The following is a 12,549-nucleotide window of genomic DNA, read 5'->3' on the forward strand; positions in this document are numbered from 1 at the left end:
ACACGTTTTTGACACTAACTAGTTTATCTTCTTATTCTTTATTTCTATATTTCTCTTGCTTTCTTTTTCTCTTTTATTACACTTCTAGCTTTATTTATCTTTTTTCCCTAATATCAGATATAACAAAGCTCAGCTCAGCTCAGCGCGCATTCACACACGTCCACAGATAATAAATAATATTAATTATTATTATTATTATTATCACGATAATAATGACCGATCTAATTCATATTTTGCAAGTCAATCTGCCACGAGGATGATGATACTGATGTCGTAGTTCCTTTCACTGTCGGCGCGATTCCTCGAATGTTTCCTGTCCCACGGTGGGTGGCAAGTCATCTGTTATTTGACTTTCTCTAGCCTTTTCTATCTTTTTATTTTTCTTTTTCAAAGATCAGCTTCGCGTCAGAGTAACGATTCCGTAAATATTCTCGTCCTCCTCATCTTTACCAACCACCGTGGTCGCGCCAAAATTATTTTTCACAATCCGACAATAATTAGAAATAATATTATTGTTGATGATTCCTTGTTCACGTTCAGATTAGATCGCAGTGGAAGCCGTTAGGGATTCCGAAGGATACAATTATGTGCTAGATATATCCTATTGTATTTGATATCGATGTTGATTAAAATCAACTGACCACTGTCCTCTTCTACCACGTAACTTTTACAACAACTATCCTCCCGTAGACACCGCATCACACGAATGGACCCTCTTACGTGAACTCTCACTCGCGTTTAACTATTTACTCTGACACACGACGAATTTTCGTTGTAAACGATTTCGTTGACACCACGAGACCAGACCAGAGAACACGGGGCAAGAGGTATCGAACGTTCTCATCGGACATCTAATTGCTACGTGTGCGAGAGAGACAATCGGTTGTTTGACGATTACGTACGATGATAACAAAAATGATGACAACAATCTTGAATGATCGATCCTTAAGATCAATCCTCGATTAATTATTATCAACACCTTGGATGAACAAAAAAATCGGATACACTCTCGGGAGCACTAAAAATTTCTTTTAGATATTATTTATCGAAAAACACCAACACACCGATACGTCACGTAATCCGTAGTTCCATCTGACAACACTTCGTTAAAGAAGAAAAGAACTGAGATAGGTTATTGGGTTGATCGAAATTAACAGGATGGGTCCTCGATCGTTGGTTGATCGAACGGTCGATTTGATCCTGTTCCTTGACGATCCTTCTAGGTGTCTTAGAAGATGAAAGGTAAATCCTTGGTTGGAGTCCTCGATTGTTCCTCTTCTTCTTTTTACCCCTTCCCTTTCTTTCATTAATCAGTTAGTTAACTAATCTGTCTCTTATACTCTCTCTCTCTTTCCTTCCACGTTGCGTGTCGTGTTGTATTTCACTGTTAGTCGCGACCGGTCTGCGAACACCCGTCGTCCGCCGCCGCCGCCACCACCGCCGCCGCTCTCGTCCGGGTGCCTCAAGAAGAGAGAACGAGACCCGTCCTAGCAGGCTCCTAACCTGAAACTAAGAGCTACCGGACGACCGATGCAATGCCTGGAGGAGGTGCAGATACTATGGTGGGGGTATGGGCGGGAGGATGACTAGGTGGTGGGGGTAGGACGACCCCTCGAACAGCCAATAACCTTTCCAGATCCGTCCCCACTACCAACCCAATACGCCCGACGACTAAGAGGGCCTACCCAGAGTGGGGATAAGCTGATACGAGTAGTGGGGGAAGCCCGAACGAAGCGGAGGCTGGCTAGGTGGTCCCTACCAGAACGGATCTCATATTTTCAACTACCCGCGCCGCCCTTTTCCAACCCCTGCCGATCCAAGCCTGCCGCCTGCCGCCCTTGCTTCCTTTCTTTCTTTCTTTCTTTCTTTCTTCCTTCCCTTCTTATTCTTATTCTTCTTTCCAAACTCTTGTTCTTTCGATTTATCTCTATACTTTCCTTCTCTTACTATTTCTTACTTTCTGTCCGTCTGTCTTTTCGGTTTTATCTTTCTCTTGTCTGCCTGCTTGCCTGTCTGTCTGTCTGTCTGTTTCTACTTTCTTTTACACTATTTCTATTCCTCTAATTCTTTCTTTATCCCCGTTCGAGTTAATCGAAACCCTCTGTTCATTCGCGACGAATGAGTAAACATACTTTCGCGGGAAAAAATAAGGTTCTCACCAACAAGTATAATTATTAACATTTTATCGATCTTTGATTATTAATACAATCGAACCTAGGTGTAAACGGTAATTGAATTAATTAAATCTCTTCTTCCCCCTCCCTTCGTCCACGAAGGTAAACGACGAGTAGGAAAATCCTGCCGCACAGTAGGGGGGAAAACTTTCTCTTTCGCGAAACGTAAATGATCCTAGCTCTAGGTACGTTTAAGATTCCGAAACGGAAAGCTCATTTTGGTATTTTGGATGGAAGTTAAGTTTCCTTAAGAAAACCCTTTCTCTCTGTTAAGTCGAAAACTAAGACGGCAAAGACGTGGCGCCCTCGAGCGAGGATAGAACCGTTCATGCTCTTTTACTCGTGATTCTAATGATCGTTAAGAGGGAACATTCGTGACTTTTGAAACGGTGTTCAAACTATCGAACCCTTCCTTTATTCTTTCAACGATTTTACACCACCGCGACGTCGTTTAGATAACACGATTTACTATTTTATTTCCTTCTTTTTTTCTTTTTCTTGATCACACTTTTCTCACTGTCATTAATTTGGAAAGAAGAATAAGAAGAAAGTAAAAAGGTAAGTTTTTGTTTTTTTGTCATCCACCAAAACCCATTCCCCCACCATAATATCTGCATTATTGTTATTATTATTAATATTATTATTATTATTAATAAAATTGTGTCCCGGGAGACATAATTTTTGAGATAATTTCTTTGAGATGAACGTAATTATAATGTTATAAATTATTAATTATTATTTTTAGACGATAAAAATCACTGATAAGGTAGAAACAAATATCTCACTGAACCAGCTCGTGTCGCACTATAAGTCACTCGAAAATCATTCTCAAAACTTCTTAAGAACGTAACGAATGATCGCCTTTAAGAAATTCTTGTTTGCCCAAATACCGCATACGTCGGCGGCAAGAATAAGAAAATGTATAAATACACTGATCAATTTTACGCTTGTATATTTTTATAAAAATATGTATGTGTGTATGTTTAAATGGTCACGATCGAACGATTAGGTGAAGTCAGCCCTTTATTTCATTTCTCTCACACGTTTTTAATAACCATTCGATCCCTCATTTCCTTCCTACCTTTTCATTTTATCATTAGACCGTGATTAATAAAAAAAAACTAAGCTTAACACGTGCGAATAATAGAAAAACAGAACAAGAATGGAGGGGGAAGTTCGAATAACAACAAAGGTACCTCTTTTAACTTCGAAAAAGGGTCGACAAATTTGTAATTAATTTCCGTTTATAAATCAAATACTCTCCATCTCGTTGAAATGTATTTTCTTGCTACAAATTAACGATAAAAAAAATATCATAGATATTTCTTCTCGATACTCGCGCGAATACAATTGTATTAAAATAATGATAAAAATATATAAAGAAAAAAATTAGAGAAATTTTCTGATACGAATTAGGAAGTTGATGGAAACGAAAAATAAAGGAAAAAAAACACGAAGATATTAACAGAAATCTGTATAGCGATAATGACACATAGAAATCTACGCAACCCTAATGATCGTCGAATTTATGCTCCTTTCTACGAGAAGCTCGCGCGCGCACTCCGTTAACTTTCTCGGAAGTTACGCGCGGCCGGAGAACGTAGACGATAATCCTGTGTAACGCGATGGTTGGAGTACTACCTACTACTACTACTACTACTACTACTACTATTACTATTACTACTACTACGTTGTTGTTGTTGTTCAAGCGAACGTTAGCGTGGCGAACGCGTTTGGCGCCGGCTAAACTACTCGGCATCGAACTACTACCTACAGAACCGCACGTAGTCAATGTTACTGGAGTGGAATCCCCGTTGATTATGTCTAAGATCATTCTAACAAAACTCTTAACGTTTAAACATTATCCTAGATTATCATCGAAATAACCCTATCGATTATTATCGAAAATATTTCACAAAGTTTTTCTTTTTTCTTTTTTTTTCGAGTGTTCGTATTATTTCGTTCGAATTAATAGAATAAATATTTTATCTTAATTTTAGTTCCTTTCTTTTTATTATTTAACAATGATATTGGAAATAATTTGTTCCCTTTTTTTCTTTTCTCCCCCATACCCCCCCCCCTTTAAATTACGAGATCGTTTATGATGTATATATGTACGTACACGTTTTTCTATGGGTTTCCTTTTTTTTCTTTTCATTATCGTTTTATTTTATTCGTTGAAATAGTCGCGAGTCTTCGTAACATACGTCCGAAAGTTTATCAGACTCTGACTGTTCGGGGCCTCCCACGAAAATAATACTACGACCGTCTGGTTGTCAGCGCATGCTTTACGATCACCCGGTATAACGCGAGGATTAGTTTGTCAACGGCGAGCACTGAAAGAGAAAGAGTGTGTTTATGTTTGTGTGTGTTTGTGAGAGAGAGAGAGAGCACGCGCGTTACGTGCGTGTTAGTATTCCGACACGCACATACACACACACAAACAGACACAATTCTAAGTTTCGTGTTGTGTTCATAGTCAGTGCATCGGTGAACGCATTTAACGCGTTTCTATATCTTTCTAATGTTACTACTACTATTATTATTATTAATAGATATTACGTTATATATACTATAAAACACTATAAACACTTTCGGAAAATGATTTATCGTGTCACAAACACATGTTTCTCACTGTATCTTACCGATCGTAATTATTTTGAAGACTTCATTTTATTTATCGTATTTTTGTTCTGACCTTTTTTTCGCGTTCCTTTTTCATTTTGATTAATTACACAAACGCGTACCCCACTAATAATAATAATAATAATAATTGCAATAATAATAAAGATTAATATTTAGTTATTTATAAAAAAGAAGAATATTTGAAATTGAATGAAACACACGCGGACACTTATAAGAAAAATATTGAATATTATGAGGGTTGAAAAAGAAGAAGGATCGTAAACATCTTCTCTGGTTTGCGCAGCTATATAAACGGCATTTCGGTGACTGTACGAGGGCCCCGGACTTCAAACGGATCTTGGAATGCGTTTCTCTTCCCTTCCCTTCTCTACCCTCCTCACTCACTCTCTCTCTCTCTCTTTTTATCCTTCTCTTAGCACGCGAGCAAGTTAAGAAGAGGAAGGAACGAATACAAGAAGATTGAAATGATTTCTCGAAATGTTCAGTATACCTTTCGAAAATTTAAGCTAAGTAAGTTAACGTAGACGAAAATTTTTCCATTGTCATACTAACGACAATTTATTTGCAAAAGTAATAATTTACTTTTTAATGTAATTTAGCACGTTACTCGTTTTCTTTTCTTTTTGTTTTTTCTTTCGCGAATAAATTTTGACAAAACTGGAAGACTAGGCGATTGTTCAAAATGTATGAAAATGTTCGAAACCAAGAGAGAGAAAGAGAAGTATAGAGATTTGGTTTGTGGGTTTTTCGTTTATGTGTATTAGTTGTGAATTTTGCAACGAGTATCTCTTCTAGGTTAAATAGAAAGAGAGAGAGAGAGAGAGAGAGGATTTTACTGGTCGTATATACCCGAAGTATGGTCGGTCGGTTCTCGTAATAGTACGACAAGTTAATGCGCCGTCTGATATGCGACGTTGGTCAGCGTGTTTTCGATGTACCGTGGAATAACTCACTCGCGACAAATCATTTCTGAGCTTTGAATTACCCCCCTCCGATCCCCCTTTATTCCTGAAGACCCTATCCCTTCTCTAGTCGATTCCCCCCTTTTAAAAGATTTTATTTCTTAAGAGATACGACATCTTGTCACGGGTTATAAAAATCTTATTACTGTTACCACGATGACGAAAAATTGCAATCACTGTACACCGATTATTATTATTTCATATTATTCGTTTAATTTTTTAAATGATTATTTTGATAAACGTATTTATAAATTAATTTAATGTTATTTTTTAAGTTCTATAATCGCATCGAAGTATATGTTTAATTTTTGTAATAAACAAATATACGTAACTTGTTAGGTGAGTATAATACTTGGAATACAAATATTCGACTGTCAGAAAAATTATCGATGTCACACGAGTCATCAAAAATTAACTATCACTATTTAGTTTTTTTTTTTTTAAATCAAAATAACTTTAGTACTATCTAGTAATACTCGAAACAAAATACGATCAACAATACGTACGATACTATACGACATCTTGTCGCGAGTTATATTCAAATTTACAATCACCAATCTTCACTTATTTATTCCACGATAAAACCAACACAACTGATCGATATAAAAACTTAAACGAATATTTTAATCTTCGTTTAAATCCAAAATAACAATCAACCTGTAATCAATATTTCCCATCCCTGCAACCATCACCTATTTTCTACACAAATTGAATTAAACAACATTCAAATCACCCCCACCCTTTATAAAATACCAATCACCTATCAAACAAATCAGTCCCCCAATATACATACCATCCCAATCGATGCCCCAACTAAACGTTTCAAAAAAACTACCCGATTACAATTCTACAAAAACTAAATACCTAAAAAAGGAAACTAACCAACTACCGATTAAACATCTTTAATCAAAGAATTTCGCTTGGAACAGCACCGAGATCTCACTTTCTTCGTACGGTCACACGCTACTCAATATACCACACTGATGATAAAGGACTCCACTTCTCTCTCTCTCTCTCTCATTCTCTCTAATTCTTTATCTGTCTTCTTGATTTTATTCTATCTCACTCTTACGTATTAAAAATCTTACTGCACTTCCCCCTTGTCTTCTCTTCTCTTCTCATCTCATCTTCGAGCAACGCGATTCCCTTTCGTGCATTTTCTTTTCGAGAACCCTCCCCCTTCCCACTGCACCACCCTGTATCTCTCTCTTCTTTTATCTATCTTTCTTTCTTTCTTTCTTTATCCTAACGATGCGATTGTAACAATATCTTTTGCCCCGCAACGAAAGATGCGGCTTATTCTATACTCGTGTACTGTTTAAGAGATCCTGGGTAAGTTCAAGAGCCTCGCTCAGGGACATTCAACAGAGCACACTAACTCCTACTTCTAACTCGAATGGAACACCGACACGAGAAGAGCAACGTCTTATTCGTCTTAAACGTTGTCATTCGTCGTCGTCGTCTTCGTATTATGTTATTTAGTCTTCGATGTCTTTTCTATCTGTCCGTTTCTCTGTCCGTTTGAATGTTTGACTGTATTTGTTGAATAATCGGACGAAATGTAAGCAAATTTTTATTCTTACTACGGATAAGGTGTCAAGAGATTTGACCGTTTAACGAAACGTCGGAGGATGATAAACCAACGACACGCGATCTTTTTCCACGGAAAAACAATTTCGAAAATTCCTTTTCTTCAAACCCTCACTCAGTAACCATTTTTGGAAGCATTCGTATGAGATAAATTATTCGATTTTTCTTATTGATTTTTCATATTGTTTTATATTTCTTTTAATTATATTTCATCGATACTTTTAGAATGAATCTGTTTATTGTTCACGATGATTTATTATACGAATAGGTCGGATTATTTATTTATATAATTCTGAGATATCAAGATCGTCGGAATTTAGTTCGAGAAACGGGGGGGGTTTTGATTTTCGATAAATGCTAACTAACCCTAACCAAGTTTCTCACTTGCGAAGAATGGGATCGTGCTAGTCAGCTAGACGCTATCACAGAAAGTCTCGAGTTCTCATTTTTATTTCTTCTTCTTTTTCTTCTTCTTCTTCCTCTTCTTCTTCTCTCTACACGGGAGTGGTTAGCGATTTCTTTGCTACTTTCTTTCTCTCTTTCTCTCACATTGCCACGAGGTAAGTTGGTTGACCGTATGCGATAAAAGAAAGTACGTCTTTTCTCGAGGACAACGATCACAGGAATTCTAACATCACATTTAGACATTTTTTTTGTTTATTTTCCGATCAAATTTCTTAACCCCCCCTTATCGTATAATCCTCACATCCCGCCCCGTGCACGTGTTCGTCCCAGCTAATTTATTTATTTCAAAAAAGTAAATAAATTAATTGATTAATGACGTTGATGAAAAAAAAAAACAAAAAGATGAAAAAAAAATTGTTAAGTCAGTTGGATGAACCTGTTTGACTATTCCCTTTCCCCCCGTGGTTTCTTTCAGTACTACGCGTCAACGATCTCCCCTCGTAAAATCCCCCAAGGTCATTCCCGCGAGTTATCCTCCACCACCAACCCACACCCGACAAAATAATTCCCGATACTTAGTGTCGAGTTTAACACGAGCTGTTTCCTTTTTTTTATTTTCCTTCTCTCTTTTCCCTTATTTCGGATACTTCGATTCTTACGAACTGTCATCTCAAAGAATAAACTTTCTTATTTCTTATTTCTTTTTTTTTTTTTTTTACGTTGTCACTGATACCAATTTACGTATACATTTATATATATATTTTGTTAATTATATTAATATATATAAATGTATACATAAAAATAAAAACAACACACATTGTCACAAGCACACAAATCTTGATTGAAGACAATCACCTTATATCGATGCACTTATTATTCTTCTATCTTCTATCTTCTTTCAATAATTATCAAATTTCCGAGGAGATCAAATAAATTTTAACGAAATTTTCATTCTGTATTTCTTTTTCTTTTTCTAATATTTCGTAGTTAAAAAGATGAGTAGATTAAAGTGTCTTCGACGAGTAGTAGCGTGTTCCGGACTCGTTGGTGCATCCGACGAAACTCGGCCGTAAGAAGTTAGCGGAGAGAAGAGGAGGCGACAAAGGAAGAAGAAGAAGAAGAGAAGGAGGAGGAGGAACGAGGTGGAGGTGGAGGTGGATGAGGAGAAGGTAAAAGTAGAAGAAGAAGACGAAGAAGAAGAAGAAGAAGAAGAGGGGCAAAGGAGGTAAAACAAGAAGAACAAGAATAAGAAGGAGGAAGAGGAAGAGGAGGAGAACGCACACGAGGTGGCAAGAGGAGGGAGGGAGGGAGGGTGGGAGGGGGTGGGGTGTAGGTCGAGAGTACTCGCGCGTACGTGTTCTCGGTAGCACGCTTCTGCCCAACTCTCGTTTCTCTCTTCTGAAAAAGTTATCCTCCTTGGTATAGTCCTCGTTGTCCTCCTCCGTTTATTATTATTTTTCTCGTTCCTTTGATTATTTAACCGGAGAACCGTTTCGCGTGTTTTGAAAATAATCGTTCCTATCGTTTCACCAATACTACCCGGATAACTACTAATCGTATTCAAAATAAACGATATACTGGTGACAATAACTGATGATAATACTGATGGTAGTGATGGTGACGATGATAATGGTGTTGGTGGTGGTAGTGGTGGTGGTTTTTTTTTGCTTTTGATAGTAATAATTATATCGATTAAACCAATAATCGTGGTCGTTCACTTGAATAGTTTCGTTTCCTTTTAATTTAGATCCTCCTAATGTCTCTTTCTTTTTTTTTCTTTCCCCATCCACGCACCTAACTCTCCACCGCTCGTCCCGTCTGCGTGAACGATGATCCTACTGGGCCTGTGTTCTGCCCGAGACTAACTCGAATGCTCGGCTCCTGCAGCCCTCACAGTCATCCCTCCAGCCACGCACTTTTCTACCCCGTCGAAAATATTGTCCAACCAACCTTACACTATTACCAAATTATCGTACAAATTTTATTTACACTTATCATCTATAGAAATATATTTAATATACATTATTTATTAATTCATTATAATAATGGTATTTTTAATCTGAACTAATTCAATTAATCTAACGTGTAAATCTTGAAAACGTTTGTCCTCGAGTACAACGAAACTTGGACTAAATTTTCCCAACCAGTGTACGAGGGACGACCACGGCGCAGGCCGTACGGTGGCGCCTCGTAACGGTAAAACTATGAAACCTGGCCGATGGAACGCAAAGGGTGACTACCCCTCCACTATGCTTCCATCCTCCAACCCCCCTACTACTATCTCTCTCTCTCCGTGGCCACGAGGACACGGAACGCGCAAACCTTCGGGGGATGGTGCGCACCGTGTATCAGGTATCGGAAGTATCGGTGACTTCAACGGCCTGATCGGAAAGAAGGGTTCCCCGCCATTGGTGATACGTTTTCTCTCTCATCAAATTCAATTATTTTCTTCTTATTCTTAATTCATTCTATTATTATCATTACATTATTTATCTATTATTCATCTTTTTTCATTTTTATCTTCTTCCATTAACCTGTTCCAAATGATCATCAAAAGTATCTTATCTGACATTTTATTCGATTATTCTTCAATACTTTATCATCGAAACTCGAGATACAAACGTTTATCGACTTTTTTCTTATTTCTCTAGAAATATTTTGTCGCAAAATTGATCCAATTATATTCTGTCCCCCATCGGTTAATTAATATCTTGCAGGAATATTATTTTCTCCATTTTGGAAACGGGAATAAACGATAAACGTAAAACCGATATTCGTTTTAAATCTATTTGTTAGACGATTAAAAACAATCTTATTCTATTCGGGAAAGAAAACTAATCTAATTTAAACGATATACGATTATCTTAGACAACTAATTATCCTTCCATTTCTATTATGACTCAATTCTCAAATACGATTAAGAAAACACACTGATGCAAATAGATTATTGATCATTATACTTCCGTAACCATAAAAATCAATGATCCTCGAACGAATATCGTTCAATTTCATCTAAACAAACATAAAATATAATTTAGTTCGCGATAAAAAATAAAGTATAAGACAATAAGTAAAAATGACAATAATAGAAGTTTAGGTATGAAACAACTATAGTAAGTCGTACACGTTCGAATAGTCGCACGTCGTACAAGATCATTTACGAGTCCCTAAAGTCGTATCTCAAAGGACGTGTCCGGTTCGTCTGGCGAAAGGTGGATGGGAAAGGAGTGGAGGGGGGAAATAAGAGGGGGTTTCAAGGGGGGGATAGGATGAAAACGGGGGGTATAGGGTGGAGGTATGGAGTCGGTTGATGGTGGTGGTGGTGGAAGAGGTACTTTTTGTCACTCCCTCTCCTTCTCTTTCTCAAACACATACAATACAAATACACATACACGCAGACACACATATAGCGCAAAGACATACACAGATGAGACATGTTAAAGTTGTCTTACTCAGTCTTTCTCTCTCTCTTCTCATTCTGTCGAGCACCGGTTCTTCTTTCCGATCATATCGGGAGTCAAACCTCGGAGACAAGGGTGGGAAAACGGGGTTTAGGAGCATGCGCCGGGAAAGGGTGAAGTTAGGCGCAGGTTTCTAACCCCTCCGGTCCAATATCTTCCCCCACCAGTCAACAATCTCAAGCAGCGGCAGCGGCAGCAGCAGCAGCAGCAACATCAGCAGCAGCAGCAGCACCACCAGTGAAGGTGGTGGTAGTGGTAGTGATGGTGGTGGTGGTGGTGGTGGTAGTGGTGGTGGTGGTTCTAGTAGTAGTGGTGGTAGTGTGTCGGGGGTGAATGGTGGGGGAACCCAACGCTCGGTGCGTTTCTCGACGGTCACACAACTCGACGTTTTTCCACCCTTATCTTTACTCGTTTCTCATCCTACCTTGGAAAAGTAGTATAGGCACTTTCACAACTCGTTCCTATGTACAAATACATATATACATGTATACATACATATATACAAACGACGACGACGACGACGACAATGTGTATGGTAGAAAAAAAACACGAGGATGTTATTTATTTTCTATTTTTTTTCCCCTTGACTCTACGGAGACGATGATTATTGTTATGGACATCTTGAGTCATTTTTTCTTTTTCTTTTCTTTTATTTTTTATTAATTTTTTTCTTTTCATTCCTTTTTTTTTTACATTCTGTTTAGAAAGAAGTATTATATATTATATATTTTTATTGAAAGTCGTAAAAAATAATTCGTAATCGTTGCGAAACACGCGTAAAACGTGTTTTTACGATTTGTTGTATGTTTTTCTTTTTCTTTTTTTTTTAAGACAATCGTTGTTATAAATTTGACGTTTTAATTGTTTTCGAAGTATGTTGCAATTTGATACAGTATTGTAATTATTGATAACGACGATTGTCTTTTTAATCGAGTTTATTTGTTTGCACATACGACGTGCCATTAACACGAGTTGTTCGTTGTTTCGCCATTTTACATTGGTACAATTCGCTCGATTATTATCCGAAAAATTTTTTATCGTTTTTAACGTTACGTAACAGAATCGACGACAACGACGACGACGTAATCGTTCCGAGATTTCATATTTTTACGACAATGCCGTGTACGTTATCTTTTAACATCGATAACGATTTTGATTATATTTTGAAATATCTTTTTAAAATGATAAAGAACATAAAATACGATCAATTATCAATGATTCGTTATATTTGTGTCGAATAAGTTTTCCTTTATTTTTTCCTTAACTTGTATTTATTATTTTTTGTTAATATTTCTTCTCATTCCGTTTCAT

General features: G+C 37.3%; 1 long non-coding RNA gene across 1 annotated transcript; it reads right to left on the reverse strand.

Annotated features, from left to right (window-relative positions):
* Nucleotides 1–76: 76 nt before the first annotated feature.
* LOC122514850 lies at nt 77–8,674 on the reverse strand. The gene is made up of 2 exons (XR_006303137.1): nt 8,633–8,674; nt 77–1,516 (listed from the first exon to the last, which is right to left on the reverse strand). It is a non-coding gene; the product is annotated as an uncharacterized LOC122514850 (long non-coding RNA).
* Between the last annotated feature and the right edge of the window lie 3,875 nt (nt 8,675–12,549).

Source organism: Polistes fuscatus, unplaced genomic scaffold (genome assembly GCF_010416935.1).
Source record: "Polistes fuscatus isolate 324 unplaced genomic scaffold, CU_Pfus_HIC Scaffold16, whole genome shotgun sequence".
Taxonomy (NCBI): domain Eukaryota; kingdom Metazoa; phylum Arthropoda; class Insecta; order Hymenoptera; family Vespidae; genus Polistes; species Polistes fuscatus.